The following is a 24579-nucleotide window of genomic DNA, read 5'->3' as shown; positions in this document are numbered from 1 at the left end:
TCCAAAAAAAACCAATAAATACTGCCTCTGAATGTTACCCTGGGTAAATTATTTAACCTCCCTGGGCCATAAAGGGACTAAATAGAGACCAAGTTTTCTTGCTACGTTGTCCTAGATATTGAAATTCCCTTTTTAATAAATTGTGTAAAACTGAGATTCCTTCTGGCTCTAAATCTGTGATCCACTTATTAGTCTGTGCCCAGGGACAAGTCATTTCAACTTTCTAAGCATCATGTAACTCTCTAACACTATGCTATAGACATATCAGAAAGGCTTTGTGGAAGAGGTGGTATCTCAACTGATCTTTGATAATCAAGTGGTATAAAAATGAAAAAAATACATGACACTAAGTCTGACCCTCAGTCAAATCACCAAATAGACAAAGTTTGGATTCAGCAATTCTTACTCCTCTTTCCAAGGCTCTCCTACTCTCTTTGGACTTGGTACATTCTTCTCTCAGCCCCACATCTAGCTGGTGCTGTTTTGTTGTTATTCAGTTATTTCAGTCATGTCCAACTATTCACAACCCCATCTGGGGTTTTCTTAGCAAAGATACTGGAGTAGTTTTCTATTTCCTTCTCTAGCTCATTTCACAGATGAGGAACTAAATCAACGGGAGTTAAGTGACTTCTCCGGGTCACACAGCTAGACTGGATTTGACCACAGGAAGATGAGTATTCCTGCCTCTAGGGCTGGCACTCTATCCACTTCGCCACCTACCTGCCCCTAGGTGGAGCTGTAGATGCTAAGTAAATGTTGGTCAAATAAGAGAATCCCCTGACACCATAATCCAGTGCTTTTGTGCTATCTTCTGGATACCTGGGGATTGAATTTTCCCTATTTAATTCATTTTCTAGAACTTTTCTCCATCCCCACTCCCATAAAAACCTACCTGGTTTGCAGCTTAGTCCTTGGTGGGTGACATTGGGTGTCGATTGATTGATGATATAAATTAACTTGTATTCACATGCCTGCTCGTTGACAGTCATAAAATCTTGGAATTAAAGCTGCAAGGGCTCTTAGAGATCACCTATTTTAACATCTTCATCTTACAAATGTGGAAACCAACCTGGGGAGTTGCATACCCAAATTTACATAGGTAATAAGTAGAAGATTTAGGGTTTGAATCTAAAATTTCTGACTCTAAATCCAGTGCTCTTACCATTATACTACTCTACCTCCCAAATAAAAGCAAGTGAATACACAAAAAGGCATATATCTCCAGAAGGATCCCACAGAGTAGGAATTTTAAAAACAATGGTATGAGATGATGACATACTTCAATAGCTGTCCCCTTAGGTGCCCCTCAAAGTATGTCATGACTTTTGATCTCTATATAGTCTCTCCAGTCTATAGGGTCCACACACTTACATTTCGCATTTCATAGAACTTTTTGCTTTTTGAAGAATGTGACTTCATGTGGTTTTACCTCAAGCTAACCTCTCTCACATACCTCATAATTCCTTTCAGTAAGTTATAAGTCTATTGTTTTTCAATTGTTTTTCAAACATGTCTCATACTTGGTGACCCCATTTGGGGTTTTCTTGGCAAAGATTCAGGAGTGGTTTGCTATTTCCTTCTCTGACTCATTTCACAGATGAGGAGCTTGAGGCAAACAGGGTTAAGTGACTTGTCCAGGGTCACACAGCTAGTATGTGCTTGAGGCCAGATTTGAACTCAGGAAGATGCCCAAAGCTTTCCCTTCATTGCTATTCTAATGTCCCTGCTTCTAGCACCAAAGGTATCTTTTGCTGTCCCTTCATATGCCTTTCCAAAGCCCCCACTTCTTGGCAAGAGATACAGAGTCAGCTTTCCCTAAGGGAAGGAAGATATTCAATCCCATATTGGTTCAGAAGAGTCCTGTGGAACAGTAATATTGGTATTCTCTCAAACAGGCTTGATTCATATGTTCATAGGCGTGTGTGTATTTGTGTGTCATAGGCACATAGAAGGCACCTAAGAGGACACCAAGTATCACCCTTTCATTTACATATGAGGAAAATGAGATGGTGTGCCTTGCCTAGAATCACAGAGCTAGCAAATGCTTGTTGCAGGATTTGAACCTGTCTCTTTCTGACCCTAGGACTAGTACTCTAGCTACTGCCATTCAGGGCTAGAAAAAGAGAATCTATCATTTGAAATCCCCTGGCCTCCTGACTTTACGCTATGCTTAGTACCGCATTCCATGAAATAGAATGAGAATTCGGGAACTGAATATTCTAATCTCTCCTTTGCCTTTTATTACTTAGAAAAAATACAATGCTTTTTATTTTTTAGAAAAACTTTGCCTTTTGGCAACTTCGCTTTTGAAACCACAACAAAAAAGGAGCATTCACAATTATTTGCCTCATGTGTTACTGTGGGTCATTTTGATAACAAATATGTAGAAGTTGATTGATATTAAGATTTTTCCAGTTTTCAGGTTGGCATCTTTTTTTGTCAAAAGCAGCAGTGCATGCCTCTGCAGTCTCTGAGCAATAAGTGGAGCTGGATTAGCCAGGGAAAAACCAAGAGTCAGAAGAATAGAAATGATTGTTGAAAACCCCAGTGGTTCATGTACAGGAATATTTATAGCAGCTCTTTTTGTGGTGGCAAAGAATTGGAAATTGAGGGGATGCCCATCAATTGGGAAATGGTTGAACAACTTGTGGTATATGAATGTAATGGAATGCTATTGTTCCATAAGAAATGATGAGCAGGAGGACTTTAGAAAAACCTGGAAAGACATACATGAACGGATGCTGAGTGAAGAGAACAGAACCAGGAGAACATTGTACACAGTAATGGCCACAATGTACACAAGTGATGACCAACTTTGATAGACTTAGCTCTTCTCAGTAATGCAATGATCTAAGACAATTCCAAAAGACTCATGATGGAAAATATTCACATCCAGAGAAAGAACTATGGAGTCTGAGTGAAGGTCTAAGCATACCGTCTCTCTCTCTCTCTCTCTCTCTCTCTCTCTCTCTCTCTCGTTTTTTTCTTGCTTGTGATTTTTCCCTTTTGTTCTGATTCTTCTTTCACAACATAACTAATGTGGAAATATGTGTAATATAATTGTATGTGTATAGCCTATATCAGATGGCAGGCTCTCTTGGGGAGGTGGGAGGAGAAGGACGGGAAAAATTTACAACTCAAAATCTTATAAAAGCAAATGTTGAAAACTAAAAATAAATAAATAAACAATTTTTTTTTTAAAAAGAAAAGAAAATCCCAGTGGTTTCCAGATTATCTAGTCTTCCAGCCATAACAAGATCCCTTCTGACTACTGAAGATGGCTCAGTCTGATGAGCTGAATACCCATTGCACAGGTTTACAGATAGGATGAATTTATTCATTCACTCATCCATGGGAAAATGTTTATAAAGTTCTTTATAAGGAAGGTTCTCTAGGACCTAAGGCATTATGATATTTATTTTCTCAATCAAAAGTCACTTTTATATAACCTAGTTAGATCACCTGACTATGTGCCTTCAAACCTTTTTATTTTCAATCACCCTGGAAGTCAAGGTGTTTGTGCATCATTTTTTATAGGATATTCAGCACTATACCTTGCAAAATGGACATTTTTCAAAACCTCTTTAGTGAAGATGATGATTTACCCTAAAAACTCATCTCTTTCAAAGTGGTTTTCCTGAAGATCATTATAGGCATTCTCAAAAAGGCAAATGACACCAGTCAGTAGGAATGCCATTCTTTTCAAATGCTACTGAGTGCCACCTCCTCTTCCCCCTTTCCCTCTTGGTTCTCATCTATCCAGCTTAGGATATAAAGCAGTATATCCTAGGGAGAATATATTGCTCTTCAAATTACAATTTGAACAAACAGGAGGAAAGGAGGCAGGCTTTCGAACAATGTTTGTTGAATAATATACTCTTGTAGGACCTCAACCACTGCTCCCAAAGTGCTGTGTAACAATAACATCATTGCTACAGAGTGAATGGCATAGCATACATCAGCCAATACAGCACTACTCCAGCCAGTCCCCTCAGTTCTGCCAACTTTTCATTTCATTAACAAAATGTGTCACTTCTTCCTGGAGAGTTGTTTTTTATTCTTTAATCTTCTATACCTAGTTGTAAAAGAAAAAAAAAATTTCATGCTCAAATCAAAATTAAAATATGAGGCAAGTTTTCCTTTAGAAAACCAAGTTGATAATATCAACAAAATTCTTAAAATATATATTTAATACTAAATATCAACAGAAATTATGAGAAAAAATTTAATACTAAATATTGATATGCAATGAATTTTTTCAAAGAAGGGCTCTAGATTTATGATTTTGTTAGTTATGGTTAACTCTTATGTGAAAACTCCCTCCATCAATGAAGATAGATAACTCATTTGTAGTTTTTTCAGCCTTTGAGTTGTTCGGAGATTCACAGGTTAAATGACTTGCCTGTGTGTGTGAAAGGCAGGACTTGAACCCAGATTTTCCTTTCCCCATGGCCTTCTCACTCTCTGTTATAACATATTGACTCTGGGGAACCAGAATCACTGAATAAAATAAGAGAACCTGATTGAAAACTTTACTCTGAAAAGAAAATCCAATCCAATCTAAGTACAGAGAGAGAGAGACGCAGAGAGAGAAAGAGAAAGAGACAGGCAGATAGACAGATGTAATTTGTAGTTTTTCCTGTTAATGAAGACATTGATTCTCAATTCTCAGGATGAAGTTGAATATATTTAATAAAGAAAATGTATGATACCTGATTTTGTTTTATCTCCAAGTTAAACAAACATGATGCTAGGGGATATTTCTTTAAACTATCAGGTATATTTCTCAAGCTACCAAGAAATAAGCTCAAATTTAGTCATCCTCCTAGCAGATCATCTGCAACCAGAAGACGGAGAGTTGGTAGGCTGCATGGTACAAAGGAAAGAGCATTGACTCTGGACTCTGAGAACCTGGGTTCATATCCTACCTACAATATACCTTTGTGACTTTAGGTAAATTACAACTTCCCTGGGCCTTGGCTTCCTAATCTATAAAATGAAGGGGAATTGGATTAGCTGGCATCTGAGGTCCCTTCCAGCTCTACGTCTATGATTTTTTTTTTTAGAAAACCGTGTTTAATAATAATTTCTTCAGAGCTATTGCTAAATTGATACCCTATCTTTTTTTTATGATCATTCTAAGTCCACCACATTGATGGGATGGGGTATGTCTCCTTTTGCCATTATACCACTCAGATTACATGATCAGCATTTATGTCAGCACATCAGAGAACTGTAATTTCATCCCCATAAAAACACTATCCATTGAGGAAAGCCATCTATGACTCAGTAGACAGTCTCAGACAGACACCTGAGGCTCTCAGGGAGATTACATCATTTGCCCGTGATCATGCTAGTAAATGTCAGAGGAAAAGATCCAACTAGAAATTCCAACACCTAGAGCAAATTCAGATGGGGGTGGAGGGTGGAGATGATGTGAGATAGAGACTCCAGGACACCCTGAAGACAAGGCACTGCCACTGATCCCAGCCTCCCCACTTGGCTTGGTTCCCCAGGACAATCAGGATGCAAGCACAGTAGCCAGGAAAGTTAGCTTTGAGAGAGAGGCATGATGGCAGCAGGACCCTGAAGGACAGGGAAAGGTTGATTCTACCCTGAAGGCATTGACATTCAAGGGGGCACATTTATTTTACATGGCAGGCCTCCCTTTGCTGAACTTACTAGGGGAAGCTTGCTCCCCTCCTCCAGACAAGGTTTACCGCCAACCCATGTGTGTTTGCTAGGACAAAACAACAATTGCTCCAGGGTGTTTACAATTCAAGTCAAAAGCAGGATTTGAACCCAAGTACTCCTGCCTCCAGGTCTAACACTCTATCCACAGCATTGCACTAATTCATGGTTAACACTGCACGTACATTACCTCCCACCTCACGGAACATCACATAACGGATGGTAAGATAAGGAAAGGTATTAAACTCCTTCATCTACACCATTTCCAACTTTGAATGCTCTTCCCACCCAAATCCCACCTGCCCTTAAAGGCCTGATATAAATCCCAAGTCCTCAGTGAAGCCATTCCTGTTTTCTTTCTTCTTCTATGCACATGTTACTTCTACCATTCATTGGTTATTCTAATCTACTGACTATGAGCATATTGAGCCTAGTTCTATACCTTGTATTGATGCATTATAATCTTATTTAATTTCCCATGTTATCATAGCCTTGTCTCTCCAAGTAGAAGATGAAGGTAGTACGCTATACATTTTTGTATCTCTCTTGGCGTCTATTACTAGCAGTACATGGTAAGTACCCAATAAATATTTGCTGAATTATGTCAGTTGTCCATCATGGAGTTCACATGCTATAAGATATAGTGTAAAGCTAATATACAGATCACAGCACTTGAGAAAAGCTACCAGTGGATATCATACGGACTCTCTTAGTATAAGACAGGAGGCCAATACTTCATTTCTAAATGCATTGCAACTGTATATGTACAAATATTGCTGCTACGAAACAATGAGAGGCAGCATGGCATAGTGGTTAGAAAACTAGCCTTGGAAGAACTAGTCTTAAGTCCAGCCTTTGCTACACACAGGCTGTAGGACGCTGGGCAACTCACTTGATCTCTCAGTGCCCCAGGCAACGCTATGACTTTAAGTTGCAGAACAGGTGTAGCCTTGCTAGAAGGAATTTCTTCAGTAGGTGTTTCCTATACCAATAAAATCAAATATCTATATCTGGAAAAGAGAACCTTAATACACAAAGCACATTTCACAATACTCCTGAAATTCACTGTTTCATTTATCTAACTCTGCCTCATGTGTGCACATCTATCCTAATAAAAACACTTACATTGTAACCTTTAGCTCTCCAATTTGGAACTATGCCCAAAGGGCTATAAAACTGTGCATACCCTTTGACCCAGCAATATCACTTCTAGGTCTGTATCCAAAAGAGATCATTAAAAAGGAAAAAGGACCCACATGTACAAAAATATTCATAGCAGCTTTTTGTGGTGGCAAAGAATTGGACATCGAGGGGATGCCCATCAACTGGGTGATGTCTGGACAAGTTGTGGTATATGAATGTAACAAAACACTATTTTTTCATAAGAAATGATGAGCAGGCAGCTTTCAGAAAAACCCGAAAAGACTTACATGAACTGATGCTGAGTGAAGTGAGCAGAACCAGGAGAACATTGTACACAGTAACATTGTGTCACATTGTGTGATAATCCACTTTGATAGACTTGGCTCTTCTCAGCAATACAATGATCAAATGAGCCAAAGGATTCAAGATGGAAAATGCTATCCACATCCAGAGAAAGAACCAGAGTCTGAATGCCAATGGAAGCATACTATTTTCACCTTTTTTGTTTTGTTTTTTCTTCCTCTTGGTTTTCCCCTTTTGTTCTGATTCTTCTTTCAAAACGGAGCTAATGTGGAAATATGTTTAACATAATTGTACATGTATAACCTATATCAAATTGCTTGCTGTCTTGGGGAGGAGGAAGGGAAATGAGGGAGGAAAAAGTCTGGAACTCAAATCTTATAAAAGTAATTGTTAAAAACTGTCTTTGGAACTCTAATATACTATATATAATATACTTTGACCCTCAGTTCTTTACCTCCATGGTAAAGAGTATCAAGAAAATCAGGCTCATCAAACACACACACACACACACACACACACACACACACACACACAGAGACACACACACACACCCCTCTTTGATAATGAGTAAAGAGCCTTGAATTTTCAATCTAGAGAAAGCCAGATATCCCCTGTGATATCTTGGAAGGAGAGAGAGGTGTCTGGAACTTTCTGATGTTATTTCCATACTCCTGTGGGTTGGATGAGTGAAGGTGAGGGAATAGACAAGCAGAGGGCAGATGAAGGATTCTCCTAGGTAATATTCCTTCCCTAGTAGGAAAGCACACAAGCAGTCAAGTCTCTATATGCCAAATGCCAAATAGACTGCAGTCATATGTGTAATTCTGGAGAGACTGGCTTAGTGGTATAAGCATCAGCTGTGCAATACTTAGACTCACTGGAACCATGGGCTAAAAGCCTGCCAAAGTCAGCTGAAGCTCTCAGTTAGCTGAATGGAGTGCCATACAATTTATCAGATGGAATCTTTCAGATTAAATATCTCAACTCAAGATTCTGTCTGCCCTGAAGGCTTGCTAAAGATTCCATTGGGTTTTGGAAGAAGAGCATAGAACAAGAGGCCAGGGTGAAATATCTCTGACCTCTCAGAGAGTCTGCCTTAGCCCTATAGCTATCAGCTTACTATTTTAGCCATCCCCTAAAAGTGGCATGTATTTATAAAGAAAATAGGTCACCTCCTCTAGAACCTGCAATGGAGAGAGACTTTCTAGTAAGTTAAACTTCCTTTGTGCAAAATAGGGTGTCCTCTCAAAGGATGCTTTGAATCAAGATTAGTTCTGAAACTTAATAATCACCTTCAACTAGTTATAAATTATAGAATTCTAGGACCTTAGAGATCATTTATTCCTTTATTTATGTAGCAGGAAATTGAGGACAGATAAATGACTGTGCTGGATAACCCCACTAGTCTTTCCTCTTAGAACATATTCCTAGACTTCCATCTGGTGTAAACTATGCACCTTCAAAAATAAAATATCAAGCTTTCAGAATCATTGCACTGATCCAAAATTAATGGCCTTCACAAAATTCCTGACAAATTATAAATCAGCAAGGGGCTAAAAGAAACATGTCAAAAGCTTAAAGAACAAGGGTAGGTAACACATGGGGAGTAAGCAGGTCCTCTATAAAGTGGTTGTGCCCAAAATAATTTCAAAATCTGGGCTGCATTCAGAGAGATTAAATTTGTCCTGAGGGTTTCTAACTTGTCTTCTATTTAATCTTTTAATTTTTTTTAACGTAGAGGAGTTAATCTTTTACCAATCCCTCCTCAAACCTAGAATATAATCACAAGGTGTTAATGAGGCCATAAACTAACTGTCAAGAAGCATCTTAGTATAGAACATGGCTTAATAAATGCTTGTTGCCTGTAGACTGTTGAATGATCCTTTTGTGAGGTGTGAACAGCTTTTTATGACCAGTTAAGAAGGGAAAAACAGGATTAAATGAGCAAATAAACTAGCCAGGTTCCTGGGGGCTTTAACTAGCTAAGCCTTAAGGAGTTTCAGAAAATCCTGGAAGCTGGAAGAAGAACCTGGCTCTTGAGAGGGAGTCACTCTTGTTGGGAAGATGAGAACTTCTCTTTCCTTGCCCCATCTGCACCCCTATTGGCCAGGTTGCTTTGAAGCATTGCAGTTCAAGCAACAGGAGACAATGAATCTAGTAGGGAGCAGAAACATATTCTGCAGACAGATAATGAACATAGAGGCAGTGACTTAAGGAAAGAAGCAAGATGAAGGAATGGGACCTCTGAGTGTTCCAGCTGAGCAACCTCTACAACAGAGATGCTGTACCTAAGAGGACCCACAGTACCAAAAATTATGAGTTGCCTTTGCCACACGTGTATCTTACATGTGTTCCTCACTACCATTGTACTCTGAGTTTGAGCCCACTTGTGATGCTTGCGATAGCTGCATCTTAGATTATAAATCTGGAGAGAATTTTTCATAACTATTGTTCACTGAGAACTAAGTATGGTGTATTGGCTGATTGTTAATGGGCAGCAAACCAGTGGAAGCTCGTGAGCCATCATATTAGGAGTTTAGAACCACAGGGTTACCTCTGGAACAGAGGTAGAAGCCCCCTTGGAAACTCAGCCTTCAAGTATGTGTACAAATTGGAGGAATACCCTGGGTGGGGAAGATGGGGGTTGAATCTTTTTTCTTTTATCTCAAATTGTAAGCATTAAAACATTTGCTGTACAGTATAAGAAATCGGAGACTTTTTAAATATATGAAATGAAAGGGGGAGAGGGAATAAGCATTTATATAGTGCCTACCATGTCAGGCACTGTACTAAGTACAACAACCCTGTGAGGTAGGTGCTCTTATTATCCTCTTTTTACAATTAGGAAAACTGAGGCAAAGAGAAGGGTTTTTTAAGTGACTTGCCCACAGTCACATAGCTAATAAATGTAAAATCTAAGACCAGATTTGAAATCAGGTCTTAGTAGTAATTAGCTCTGGCCATTTTAAATGTTGTTTTCCTTGCTGACAGGTGTCGCTTAAGAAAATAAGATGAAATGTAAATGGTGAGGTACATATTGTGAAGAATTCTCCTTCCAACCCATAATGTTTCCTAGGAAGCAGAATTTAGTGTTGTTGAAAGAATAAATATATGTATATTTTTGTTTGTTTTATTTACTTCAATTAAGCTATATGCCTATGTATGGGATTAAATGAACCCCCCAAAAATCACCCTTGGTGATCAAGGCACAAAGTGCACCATATTAACTCTACCTACCTTACTTGCAAAAGACCAAAAGGCAAAAACAACAAGGAGTGCTCCAGTAAGAAAGTCAACTATAATACTAGCTGCTGGAACCCAGGATGAAATGAAATGAGGAAAAGAGTCATTTCACAATGCAAGACTAGGTATTCTCACTTTTACTCTATTGGTCTGAAAAGCAATAATGCATTTTCCTACATACCTAACCTTCTCCTTGAAAGGGACAGGTGAAATTCATTCATGCATTCAATTCATTTAGTAAGCATCTATTTAAATGACTACTAGGTACAGCTACTGTGCTAGGCGCTGGGAATAGAAACAAAAACCCCAAAGTAGTCTTTGACCTCAAGGGACACACATTCTGCTGGGGAGATGAAGGCATTTACAAAGGTAAATATGTGGATCATCATTTCAGGAGACAGATAGTGGTAATAACTATATGGATTAAGAAAGACTTCTACAGGAAGAGGCACATGAAATGGGCCTTGAAGGTAACTGAGGGTTCTGTGAAGTGAGAGTGCATTCCAGACACAGAGGAAGAGCCTTTTCAAAGGCATAGAGGTAAGAGACGGAGTGCCAAGTTTGGACAATAGAAGGTGAGCCAGTTTGGCTAGACTGTGGAGTGCATAATGGGGAATAATATGAATTAAGTCTAGTAAGTAGACAGGAGTCATAATGAGGAGAATTTACTTCAATGAACTTTTAGAATAAAGAAGATACAATCTTTTTTACATATGTATATCTGCCTATAGATATGTAAATATATATAAATTCATATTTATGTATTACTGGCATTACGTTTCTTCTATATTATTTTATTCTTGTAAATTTAGCACTGAGATTGTCTCAAATTGATATCTCTGAAGATCAAAAATGTTCTCAAATTGTTCTCATAGTATTCAAATATCAAGTCAACAAATCAACCACCCAATTATCTATCAAACACATTATACATTCCTAGTACTATACCAGGCATTCGCGGATACACAAAAATAGCAGAGGCCGTGGGCTCCGCCGCCATGATAATTAACTGGGAAAACAGAACTAATGTACGTAGAACAATGAGACAACTTGTTAAACCTAACTCTTATTGACTAAAAGTACTATAGGAATTCACTGAAGAGATCAGTGTAAACAGGAGTAGCTGGGGAAGACTTCATGGAAGAGGTGAGACTAGCTAGGTCTTAAAGGTTGGGTATAACAAGAGAGGAGAATGAAAATCATTCCAGGCATGAGGGAAAATACATCACTAGAAATATCCTAGAGGCAATGTGATCTAGCATGGACTGGGTGTTAGAAAGCTTGTAGTTAAGTCACGGTTCTGTCCTTCATTAGATAGATGACTTTGGGCAAGTCTTTTAACCCCTCTAAAAAGGCTAATAATAGTTATACTCACACAGGATGGTCATAAGAAAAACAGCTTGTAAGGCTGTTAATGCATTGTATAAGTATAGACTATTATTATTATTGTTCTGAGATATTGAGGAGAAAGAGATTTGCCTTGTCTACATGTAAGGTACACATTGGAGAATAGTGATGAGAAATCAGGTTGGATGAATTGGAAATCAGGTTGGATAAGGACTTAAAGTTATGGAAGGCCTCAAAAGTCAATGGGACGAGTTTGGATTTCTTAATCTGTCATTTGAGGCTTTCCATGCTATAATCAGTCTTGTTTCACTTGACTCCTCTTCACACATACTGTGTTCCAGTCACACTGGACTATTAACTGTTTTTCTAACTCATCCTATATTGTCATACCTCTATGCAAACCATTCTACCATGTCTAAAACACTCTCCTTCCTCATTTCCCTCTGTTGTCACCTGATAAGCACTTTAATGGAAGAGAAAGATTCCATCTCCTCCAAAATGTCTTCCCCGAGTCCCCCAATGAGAAGTGATCCCTACCTCATTAAAATCCTTATCAGACTTTAGATTTCTCCCTTAGCCCTATCACATTCTTTCTCCTTTCATATTCATGTGTATATATGCCTTATCTTTCCCTATTAGATCATAAGCTCCTTGAGGTCAGGGGCCACATTGTTTTTCAGCTTAGCATCTCTAGCACTTGGCACAGTGCCTTTCACGTAGTAGTCACCTAATAAATCCCTGTAGGGAACTAGTATACATTTTTAAGCAAGAGAATATCATGATGAAAATGGGATTTTAGGGAGATTAGCAAAGCACAAATATTCAAGATAAACTGGAAACTAAATCAGAATTAGCAGAGCAGATATGAGCATGTACTAGTTACTTACTTTTGTATAATTACTTAATATGCACACATGTGCACGCACACACACACATTCAAAGTACCTTGAACCAATGAAATCTTATCTCTGATATCACTGTATTCATCAGACCCCAAGCTGTTTGTTGCTACTGCTCAGAAATAAATATTTCTTCTAGGACCTTTGACTTCCATGTGCAAATACTCCCACAGGACTCATTAAATGCCATCTTCCATCCTCAGCCCCATTCCTGTGAATTGTTCCAACTCCCCTTCCTACAAGGGGAACAACAAAAAACAACAAATATAGCAAGCATACACAGCAACATGCGTGTTATTTCTAGACACTCATACATCATTTCAGTGACACAAGTCCAAAGACTCTCTTGTTGCACACTCGACACTCGGCCTCATTCCACTCACATGGTTTGGCTGTAGAACACAGCAGGGTCTTAAAAAGTCACTCCAGCAACGCACATGGTCATGCAGCATAACCTAGCCAGGAAAATTAAGTGTAATTGATGATCAAGAGAGGAAACTTTTTTCTTACTATTAGAAGGCATAACTTTGCTTAAGAACTTAAAGCAATAGGGTCAGTTATTCCATCAAAACTAGTAGACTTCAACCCGTCTCTTCCTTGGTGACACCATCATTGGCTCAACATTACCATTTCTGGCTAATTCAGAAAAAGAGTAATTAGTAGGGAAGATGTGAACTAGTTAGCATCATTCTGCTGATTCCAGAATCCACTGCTTCTTTTTTTATTTTTGTCCCAATTCTGTTTTTTTAAAGGAATTTAGTTTGGTCTCTAAATCTATGAGAAAGGAACAAGAATTGGTTCAGAACATTCTCTCTGCTAGAGCACTGGATCTGAATTTGGAGGATCTGGGTTTTGAGCATCAGTTATGTCACTTATTAACTATGTGACCCTGGGCAAATCACTTTACTGCTTGGAGCCTCAATCTCTTCTTTCATAAAACGGGTTAATAATGCTTGCACTATTTATGTCACAGGGCTGTTATTAGGACCATAGAACTTTTTGTAAGTCCTAAAGCTCTATATAAATCTATGTTTTTACTATTAGCCTCATTGTAACTGAAAGTTCTTTGACCTGAATCATAAAAAAGTCAAGTTGGAATATAAATAAAGGCTAGCCAATCTTAGATTTAGTGTTAGAAGGGACCTTGGAAGTTGAAGGGACAGAATTTCTCATTTTACATATGAATCAACTAAATTAACTATAAAACAATCAGATATGTTAAGTCAGGGGATCTTAACCTGGGTCTGTGAACTTTTTGTTTTTGTTTTTAATATTTTGATGATTATTTCAATATAACTGGTTTTATTTATAATCCTATATATTTTATTTTATGTACTTAAAAATATTATTCTGAGATGGGGTTCCATAAGTTTCATGAAACTGCCAGAGGGGTCCACAGAAAGTTAAGAACCCCTATATTAAGTTATAGAGGTAGTAAATGGCAAAAGCCAAGATTAAAACTCAGGTTCTTTGACCCACAAATCCAGAGCTGTTTCCACTGCACCAGAGTTCTAAGCCCAGCCCTTTAATAATTGAGAATCCTTTAGCCCATCTAAATTCATTCTTTGAGTTGACATCTAAAACAATCTTTTTAGATCCTGTAATACCCCAGGATAGATGTGCAGTATAAGGAGTATTCAGTATAAGCCCCTTGAAAGCAGCATCTGTTTCATCTCTCTCCTGATCTCTCTTGCATCTAACACAGTGCTTTGAATATAGTACTCCTTTGATAAATGTTTCTTGAACTGAAATATAGTGAACTATTTTGTTATAGGCTTAAAATGTCACAATTAAAATAAGACATCTCCAAGAAACCATCTCTGATTTATTCAATCAGCATTGATTCCTTTCTTCTCCAAAATAACTTTATCCTACTCTTACCATACTTTCACACTCTACTTTTTATCACAGCATATGTAAATATCTTGTCCCACCATTGGACTAAGTTTTTTGAGGGCTCCCAATTCTTATTCTTTTTGGCATCCTCCACAAGGTCTTGAACATATGAGGCACTCAATACATATTTGTTGAATTAAAATTCATCAAAAGGAAAGAACCTTGTGCCAATTTGTAAGAACATTTTAGTCATTTACCTCCAGAAATCTGGAATGTGAGTTGTATCACAGATCACCAGAGAAACTGTAGCAATCCCTAACTAAAATATCTTGACCAAACAAGTTAATTGAGTTATTTAGAAAATTATACTTCATTCATCTGTCTAGCAAGGTGACACTCATATCTTGGAGGCTGAGGTTTGGGGCACCGAGAATGTAATACACATTCAATTTTTTAAGATGTTACTTGATGGGAAAGAATGATAGAAAGAGGGGTACTTGTCAGAACCATGCTGTGATTCTGGTGGGTGACACAAACAGACCATTGACCACTTGCAGGTGGAGGGCCCTATAGTTCTAAATTATCTTGGCTCCTCATGAAGGAAGATGACCAAAGATGCCTAATGGTTTGAAATGAGATTGTGAACAAGGACATTTTCAAATGAGAGCAGGGAAAGTTATTAAAGGTGTTGGGAATTCCAAAGCAGGATGAAGCAAAAAATAGACCAAAACATTATTCGGAGAAAGGGTTCCATAAGAACAAATTGCCAGAGGGGTAAATATGGAAGCAACTTTTGTCCTTGGAGCTTTGTGAAAGATGGCTACAAAGTCCCGTGAGGGGAGTGTCCTTAGTATTTGGAATTCTCTCTTCAAGTTGGCAAGAAAACTAACCAACTGAGCCAATGTGGTTTTCTGAGCTCTCCATATTGGCAGGATCTGAGGCTGCATGTGTTCATTAGTTGCATGCTTTCCATTTAGGACATGGTTTAAACTTGTAGGAAATGCAGTACAAGTTCTAGTCTCTTCCACACACATAAAATCCTTCATTGAACTATGCGCAATGGCCTTTTTCAGATTCAGGTCTAATTTACATTCTGTGCTATTTCTATCCACACCTTTGTTGATGTTCAATACACATTATCCTTCATCTCCTGTGACAAATGATGGTTAGAAGAACAATATATGGTGCATTGTCTGGGTAAGAAATATCCATATTGTGAATTAGTTCATGGAAGAGAGATTTACAACATGTTTTGAAGAAAGAAATGGTGTCAGAAGAAAGAGGGACTCTCACAAGTCTTCTTACATGTTATTCCCCTCTACATACTCTATGGTCTAACTATGCTGGCCTCTTTGCTGTTCCATACACACAGCACCCTATCTTCTGTTTCCATGTGTTTGCACTGGCTGCTGCCCTGGAATGTTCTTCATCTTCCTCTCTATCTCTTAATTTCATTTACTTCCATCAAGGCTCAACTCAAATCCCATCTTCTACAGAATGACTTTCCCAGTTCCCCCAGATACTAGTGACCTCTGAAATATATCTTCCCCTTGTATATATCTTGTATATTTCTAGTCATTTGCACATTATCTCCCACATTAGAATATGAGCTTGTTCAGGATAGGTACTGTTCTTATTTTTACCTTTTTTGGATCCTGAACACTTAGCACAGTATTTGATACTTGGTTAAGTGGTTAATAAATGTCTGTTGATTGACTGACATGTGAAGTAGATACAGGTAGATTTGGGGAGAGATTGTAGGCTTGCATATCTGAGCTACAGGATGAGCCAAGGTTCAAAAAGAAAAGAAAAGAAAGTAATATTATAAATTCCTCAAGGGCAGAGACCAAGTCTTACTAATCTTTATATTCTCCTTAGCACAAGTAGTAGGTACTCTGTAGCATGTTCAGTGGCCACACGTTGGTAAAACCATCTTGCTAGACAGGCTAAACAAAGTTAAGAGTAACCAACAGTCCTCAAACCCAGCCATGAGTGAGGGGGGTGTCTACCCCAAGCACGTGAAGACTTCCCACTGAGGAATGGACGGATGAGAAAAGCTTGTTGCAATAGCCACAAAGGCAACGTGGTCAGACATCAAAGGCACCAAGGTCATCCACTGCACTCTGGGCTGTCATCTTGACTTTTGTCTCACCACTAGACTTTAATGACTCTGGATGAGAGCGTAAGGCTGACAACTTGGTGCAACTCTGCCTCACTTAAATCCAATTCATGCACTGGTCAAGACATCACCCATGACGTCATTGGTCCTTTTTGAAAACGAAGGATAAACAAAAGGTATTCTATAAATGTTCAGGAAATTAATTAGTTAATAATGTTTTCTAAAGCGAACATTGAAGGCAGTTATAGAAGAAAGAGTGGGTGAGAAAGGTAATGAAGGAATCTGATTTTATTAAATGTGTTGAAAAAGATGAACTGAAACTGGGCACCAGAGTATCAGTATGCATGCTAAGTTCTAAACTGAGATCTCCTCAATATTGTTGGGTATTATGTAACATAGTCAGACCAGTTAACCCCTATAGAATACAACACACTCAATTGTTCATATAACTTCATTTATTCTTCACAGCAATAGGCATTTTAAATATTCTTCATATATGACCTTTCAAATATAGATAGAACCTGCAAGGCATCTGTAAGGAAGAAAGAGAAACTTTTATCAGAAACAGAAAAATTATATTTGTCCATTTATAAACAATGATGCTACATGCATAAGTAGTCTTTACCAGATCTCAAGGAGGTGGCATGTCAGATTACTTCCATTATCTTTGGCTTTTTCCACTTGATTTCTTTCCCTTCCAGTAATCTGGGAATTCTTGGCTTACCTGGAATTCCAGCTTTGGGGAGAAAAAATGTTTTTTTTTTCTGTGAAAAATAAAAATATTAGATAATCAACATTTCTGTCTCTCTGATGAATATTTTTTTCTTTCCTCCAGTATTAAAACAGTGTCTTATAGGTTATAGCTATATTTGAAAGGACATATATGGGGAATATTTAAAATGCCTATTACTGTGAAGAATGAATGGTTGAAATTACGTTTTGCTATAACCCTCAAGATTGGCATCTCCTTAGAGCTTGGTAAAATGTCCAATGACTTGAAGGCAAAATTAACTGGAGTTGTCGATATATAATTCTTACCTAGAGTATTTAAAGCATTTTTCAGATATTAATCTCATACTGAAGCAGCCACATGGTAGAGTGAAGAGAATAATAGGCCTGGGGTCAAAAAGATCTGAGTTTCAAATCCTGCCTCAGACATTTAATAATTATGTGACCCTAACCAAATCATTTAATCTCTATTTGCCTCAGTTTCCTCATCTGCAAAATTAGGATATTAATAGCATCCTGTCTTGTAGCGTTGTTGCTAGCATGAAATACAACGAGATAATATTTGTAAAAGACTTAGCATAGTGCCTGACACATAGTAGGTACTTAATAAATGCTTATTCCCTCCCTACTGTATACATTGCTGAGAGGCAGAATAGCGTAGCATAATATAGTGGTTAGAACACTACCCTCAAAGCCATGAAGATCTGAGTTTGAGACCAGGCTTTTATTCATACTGGCTGTGGGACTCTAGGAAAGTCACTGAGTCTCTCAGAGCTCTAGGTAACTCTCTAAGACTTTAAGTTGCAATGAAAGTACTGACCTGAATTGGTAGGGGGTGGGGATTCCTCATCTGGGAGCTCCCTATACCGGTGAAATCATAGGTCTTATCCCTAATCCTAGAACTTTGAGGTTGGTGGCAGCTAGTTAGGAAAGCCAGAGAAATGGAAAGAAATGTAACTTCTGCCAGATCAGACTCATGGGTTAAGCTGGAATTCTGAGCCTTTTCAAAACCAAGCTAATAATTTTTATTAGAAGATGTTGCCTTGGCAGGCTGCTGATGCTGTCTATTTTCTTCACTTAAGATTGAAGGGAAAACCCCAAAACAGTTAAATTAGATTTTCTCAAATAATCTCTGGCCTTGCTGAAATATGCAGGTGATAAGAAATGGAAATTCTTTTTATTTTCCATATTTTAGTATCATTTTGGAGAGTTATCCTGCCTCTTCAGAGTTGTTTGCACACCTCTTCAATGTCTTCTCTAATTTGCCTTTCATTTACCCTTTTCACAATGAGTGAAGGTAAACTCTTCTAACTGACTGTATCTTACTTTTCTCAGACCATGCTTCACATCCAGAATCCCCAAAGTCTTGAGACATCTTGCCATCAATACTGCTGTTATGCCCATTTTCTCAATTTGAACGGCACCCTCCTTTGGACCAGCAGCACATACACCTCCCCCTCTGACTGGCCTCAGGTCATAATTCACATCCAAATGTCTCGGGATATCTTGCCATCTGCCCTGCTGCAATCCCCATTTCCACCACTTGCTCTGGGGAAAGTAATCAGATCAGTGTCCCATTGGTTCTGGTAAGGGTAATTAATTGTTCTATAGCTCTACTCACCCTTATGACTCCTCCTATAAAAACTGCTTTCCTTGACCACCATTCCCCTCCATATGTCATCTCCTGCTAGAATATAGGCAGATTGAAGCATACTATTTGCTCTCTCTCTCTCTCTCTCTCTCTCTCTGTCTCTCTCTCTGTCTCTCTGTCTCTCTCTCTCTGTCTGTCTGTCTCTCTGTCTGTCTCTCTGTCTCTCTGTCTCTGTCTCTCTCTCTCTCTGTCTCTCTCTCTCTCTGTCTCTCTCTCTGTCTCTCTGTCTCTCGGTCTCTGTCCATCTCTCAGTCTCTGTCTGTACTTCTCTGTCTCTCTGTCTCTCCCTCTCTCTTTCTCTCTCTCTCTTTCTTCTTTCTTGTGGTTTCTCCCATTGGTTCTAATTCTTCTTTACAACATGACTAATGTGAAAATATGTTTAATATGAATGTATATTTAGAGCCTTATGAGATTATATGCTATCTTGGGGTGGGGGAGGGGAAGGATGGGGAGAAAATTTAGAACTCAAATCTTATGGGAAGTGAATAGTGAAAACTTAAAAAAAGGAATATAGGATCCCTAAGGGCAGCGATTATCACATCTTTATATGTGTTTCCCAGCACTTAGCACAGATCCTGGAGCATAGCAGATACTTGATAAGTGCATTTTCATTCGTTTCTTCTCACGATATAAAATGGCCCTCTTCTGGGTGGCTTCTAATCATTGAATTAGGAACAGAAAAAAAGACAATCACCAACTACACAGAACACTCCACAAAATAGAGATTTTTTAAAACTGGAACTAGAGAGTACTTATTCTTCCAAGAATAAATGGCTCATGACCCTGAACCTTCCCAGCCTATCTCACAGAGTGGTTTTGAGGATCAAATGCAGTAGGATATGGAAAAACCCTTTGTAAATTGCTAGATGTAATACAAGCTGTTTTGCTGTGGCAGAAATCCCTTGCAAATTTTTAACATAAACATCTTTTAAAATGACCTACTGTAGGGGCAGCTAGGTGGTTTAGTGGATAGAACACCAGCCCTGGAGTCAGAAGGATCTGAATTCAAATTCAGCCTCCAACACTTGACACTTACTAGCTGTGTGACCCTGGGCAAGTCACTTAACCCCAATTGCCTTGAAAAACGACAACAAAAACAAAACAACAACAAATGACCTACTGTGTCACCTGAGGGATGCCTAGTGGAAGATGACAGCAGACAAGTAGATAGAGGTCAGCTAGTAAATTGCTCATAGAATCATAAGTCTTTGATCTGGAAGAAGGCTTGGAAGTCATCAAGTACAACCTCATTATTTTATCGATTGGGAAGCTGAGGCCCAGAAAGGTTAAATACCTATGCTTGGGTTCTTCCTTATTCTATGATGGTGATACCGACCTCCTGGGTGTTTCTTGCACTAAACACTCCACCTCCTGATTTCAGAAACTTATACTAACTGTCTCCCATTCCTGGAATTCTCTTCCTTCTCATATCTACCCCTGGGCTTCCTTGGCTTCCTTCAAGTCTCAGCTAGAATCCAACCTTCTGCAAGACACTTTTCCCAATCACCTTTATTGCTAGTTTAGTTTGGTTTCCCTCTGTTTGATTATCTCCAACCTATTCTGAATATACCTTGTTTGCACATAATTGTTTACCTGTTGTTCCCCCAATAGACTGTGAGCTCCTTGAGAACACGGGTTGATTTTTGCCTTTCTTTGTATCCTCCAGGCTTACCACGGTGCCTGGTATACATTAGGTGCTTAATAAATGCTTATCGACTTGACTTGACATAGTGGTAGAGCCAGGCAGCTAGCTAAGGTGGTGCAGTGGATACAAGTGTCCAATCTAAAATGATAAAGACCTGAGTTCAATCCTACCTCAGACAGTTGCCAATCGTGTGGCCTATGGAGAAGTGCAATGTTTCTCAGCCTCTGTCTCCTCATGGGAATACGAACAGCACCTACCTCACAGGGTTGTTTTGAAAATCAAATAATGTGACATACATAAGACACTTTGCAAGCCTTGAAGTGCTATATAAATGCTGGCTATTATTATCATTATTATCATTAAACGCAGCTCCTCTGACCCTAAATCCAGAGCTCCCTCCTCTACACCATGCTGAAGGCATCAGAAGTTTGTTGTATATGATTATGTTAAAGGGCGTGGGGTGCAGCTTATGGAAAGGTGGCAACAACATGAAAGTCCTAGCATCAAGCAGCTGAGTGCTTATTGGCTGTCTTGTTGCTCCTGTTACATAAACCACCATAGCTTGGACGTCATAGACTGTGTGTGGATGCAGCTCTGTGAAGATGCAAGTGTAGAGTAGACCTTATGTGCAAACAGCTTTCACTCACTAAAAATCATTATCGTTCCACTAGAAATAAAAAATGAACCTGCAACAACATTCTTCCCTTTTCAGAATGCATCATCCTTATTGGTTCACAAATCTGTGAAAAATAAATGGATATGAAGACAAGTTTCTTCCCCATTTAAAAAATTAGAACCTCTTTATAATAATCAGGATGCCCAGTGTCCCCCTAGTCACTTCCTTGAAGCCTGTACTTATGTTTTTGCCAGGGATGGAGGGAGAAAGTAGAGCATATCCAAGGTAGGCTATATACTTTGGCGTCTAAATCACCCACCAAGCCTCTCAGCTATGATTTCTTGTCATCCATAAAGTTAAACACTTACTGTCAAGTTGGGGGTAAAAAGTCACAGCTGAGACATGCTGAATGACCAAAATGGAGAGATCATTGTTCCCAATTACTCTGTTATATGTTGACTTTTTAAAAATCATATTTTTAAACTCATAATTCTTCAAAGGATTCCCAAATATTTTATAAACCTTTAATTCTTTTCTACAGCAATGCTTTGGTTCAAGCAATAAGTATCCCTCTTTTTTTGAAGCTAGGAAAGCTGGGTCATTAAAAGAGTGAGCGGCTTGTCTAACATCACTTACCTAATTCGAAGCAGAGCCAGGAATTCAGCGTAGGACATTTGACTTTCAATCCAGTGTGATAGTCACTCTAGACTATGGAGCCTCTAATGACAGCTGTCCAGAAAAATTTGCCCTGTCGGCATGGCTATAAATATCTGTGAATTGGGGCACTTAATTTGCACCACTCTGATGGTGGTAGGTGATATTTTTCATCTGATTCACAAATAGCAGAAGGCAGAGGTTTCAGTCTTTTGACAGACATTCTGGGGCTACATTTCCCTCAGTAAACTGTATTAGGAAGACCAGTTTCCATAAATAAAATGTATTCCTTTTGCATTTTGGCCTATTGTTTTGTCTTGTAGTTACTTTGAAACATTTATCTATTTGGTAAGGGACAATTCTACCCAGCACTCCTGGAAGGTAGAGTGCCCCCACTTTATACAGAGGGAATGAAAAACAAAAATAAAGTCACAAAGAGATTTTAGGGATATGGACTAATTTCAATGTCATGACGTTTTCTTTTCCATTAAGGCAAACATTTACTCTTAACTGGTGTACACTTTGTCCCTGTGCTATATAGGTACTCCTACACAGAGGCAGCTAGATGGGGCAATGGAAATATGTTGAACCTGGAATCAGGAAGACCTGAGTTCAAATTCAGCCTCAGAAATTTACTAGCTGTGCAACCCTGGGCAAGTCACTTAACCAGTGCCTACCTTAACTTCCTCATCTATAAAAAGGAGGTAATAATAGTGCCCACTTCCCAAGGATGTTATGAGGATAAAATGAGGTATTTGTAAAAAATACTTTGCAAATTTCTAAGTACTATATAAACGTTACGTATTATTCAAAAAACTAACGTAAGGTGCCAGAGTTTTAGAACTTTCTGGCTGTGATTTCTTGGCGGTCCAATGTATGACGTTCTCTTAGGTCTGAGGGGTGCAGAAGTATAACCTAACTTAATACATCAGCCAGAAACCATTAGTACTCCATGAAATGTCAGGGAGATTTTTTTACAGAGGCATTTGAGAGAAAAGGGCATTAGCAGTGGCTGGAAAATTGTAATGCATTAGACTAACTACAGCAATGAATGTCCTGGGCAGACCACCAACTGGAAAAATGCCATGGGCTATCCCAGGAAATCACAAGGGAGTCAGGGGCCTATGAACGAGGCCAACATTTATGCTCAGAAAGTATTTTCAAGCTACTTTGCTCAGGCTTGTAATATCACAGAGTCAGAAAATCAGAAACTTTGGCATCTTTTTGAACAAATCATGGATAACTGGGGAAAAACCAAATTCACATTTGCTCCCTTGTGAAAAATGTTTGATGCAAAATTACTTGGTTTTTTTTCTAATCTTAATCTATAAAATTTTAAGTGCAACTCTGTTCTCCCATCTCGGATAGTTTATCACATGTAAGTCATATTTTTAGAAAAATCAAGAGCAAGCCCCTCATTTTAAAGATGTACGAAGAGGAGCAAAAGGTACAATTAATGAACCATCTCCCATCCTTTTTGACTCCAAGGAAATCCTTCAATACAATTCTTCCACTCTGCTTCATCTTTCAGCACCTGAACTCAAGAGGTGTGAATGTATGGTGCTACAGGATTAGTTCCCAGAAGCACATTCATTATGTGGTAAGTTCAAGTTGCTCAAAGAATGCAAAACTTTCTGGCTAGCCATCATTTGTCAGTACTCTTAGAAGCCTAATAGTATTTTACTGTCATCATCAAATAATATTGGGTGTTCAGAGGTGTGCAAATGAATATGTTTTCTTAATTACTCCATGGATTTAGAACTTCACCATTATAGGTATTTCCTGCTCTGATGCAGAACATTGCCACTGCATCCAGTTAGTAGATGGTTTGGTAAGTGGCTAGAAAGTCATCACCTGGCAGCCAAGCTTGTTGGCGATAAGATTCTTTGAACTAGGCTTGTCTCTGAAAGACAGACGCAGTCTACTACCAAACTTGCATTCAAAAGATTTTTTTTTAGTGTGTTACAGTTGGGAGGTAGTGTGGGACAGTAGGAAATAAATAGATTTGAAGGTACAGAAACTGGGTTGAAATTTTGGTTCTACTATTTACTACCTATGTGACCATGGGCAAGTCACTGACTTAATCTCTTTGTGCCTGAGATTCTTGGACCAGATGACCTCTAAATTCCTTTCTGGCTCTAGATCAATGATTCCATGATCTGAGAAAATATGGTAAGGGCATATTAGGGCAGTATTGAATTGTGTATATTATACTGAACTTAGAATGCTGGTATTCAACAGCAAATCACCATCTTTCTGATCCTCAGTTTCCTCATCTATAAAATGGAAATTATAATACCTGTAGTGCCTGTTTCACTGAAGCTCAAGTGACAATAGTATCTCTAAAGTGCCTCGTAAATTTTAAAGTAATATAAAAATGTCAGTAATTGTTAAAAGCCAGTAATTATTATTGAGTGACTAAATCCCATGAAATTATAGCATTTGTTATCAACATCCACTTGTTAAATGCTTGGCAATATTGCTTAATAACCTGCATATATTTCATACAAAAAAGGGGGAGATAATAAACTACTTCCTCATTATTACTGCAAAAATAGAAGAGAATTTGTCAAGATTTTTTTGCCACCTTGGGAAAAAACCAACTTTATTTTAAAAGAGACTATGAAGTCATGTCAATACTAAGTAATATAATATATACAATAGCTATACTAGAAATTACTAAAAAAGAAGTACAGTAATAAC

The 24579-nt window shown here is 38.4% G+C and overlaps 1 protein-coding gene and 1 long non-coding RNA gene across 2 annotated transcripts in view; both read right to left on the bottom strand.

The window, feature by feature from the left end:
- ROS1 (ROS proto-oncogene 1, receptor tyrosine kinase) overlaps positions 1-24579 on the bottom strand; it is a 101174-nt gene that overhangs the window by 5150 nt on the left and 71445 nt on the right.
- On the bottom strand, positions 17055-21938 carry LOC118858806. Its single transcript, XR_005010956.1, has 3 exons — positions 21859-21938; positions 17207-17345; positions 17055-17113 (listed from the first exon to the last, which is right to left on the bottom strand). It is a non-coding gene; the product is annotated as an uncharacterized LOC118858806 (long non-coding RNA).

This window comes from Trichosurus vulpecula, chromosome 7 (assembly GCF_011100635.1).
Source record: "Trichosurus vulpecula isolate mTriVul1 chromosome 7, mTriVul1.pri, whole genome shotgun sequence".
Classification (NCBI taxonomy): Eukaryota; Metazoa; Chordata; class Mammalia; order Diprotodontia; family Phalangeridae; genus Trichosurus; species Trichosurus vulpecula.
Note: the sequence above shows the minus strand (reverse complement) of the source record. Positions and strands in the feature narration are given on the sequence as shown.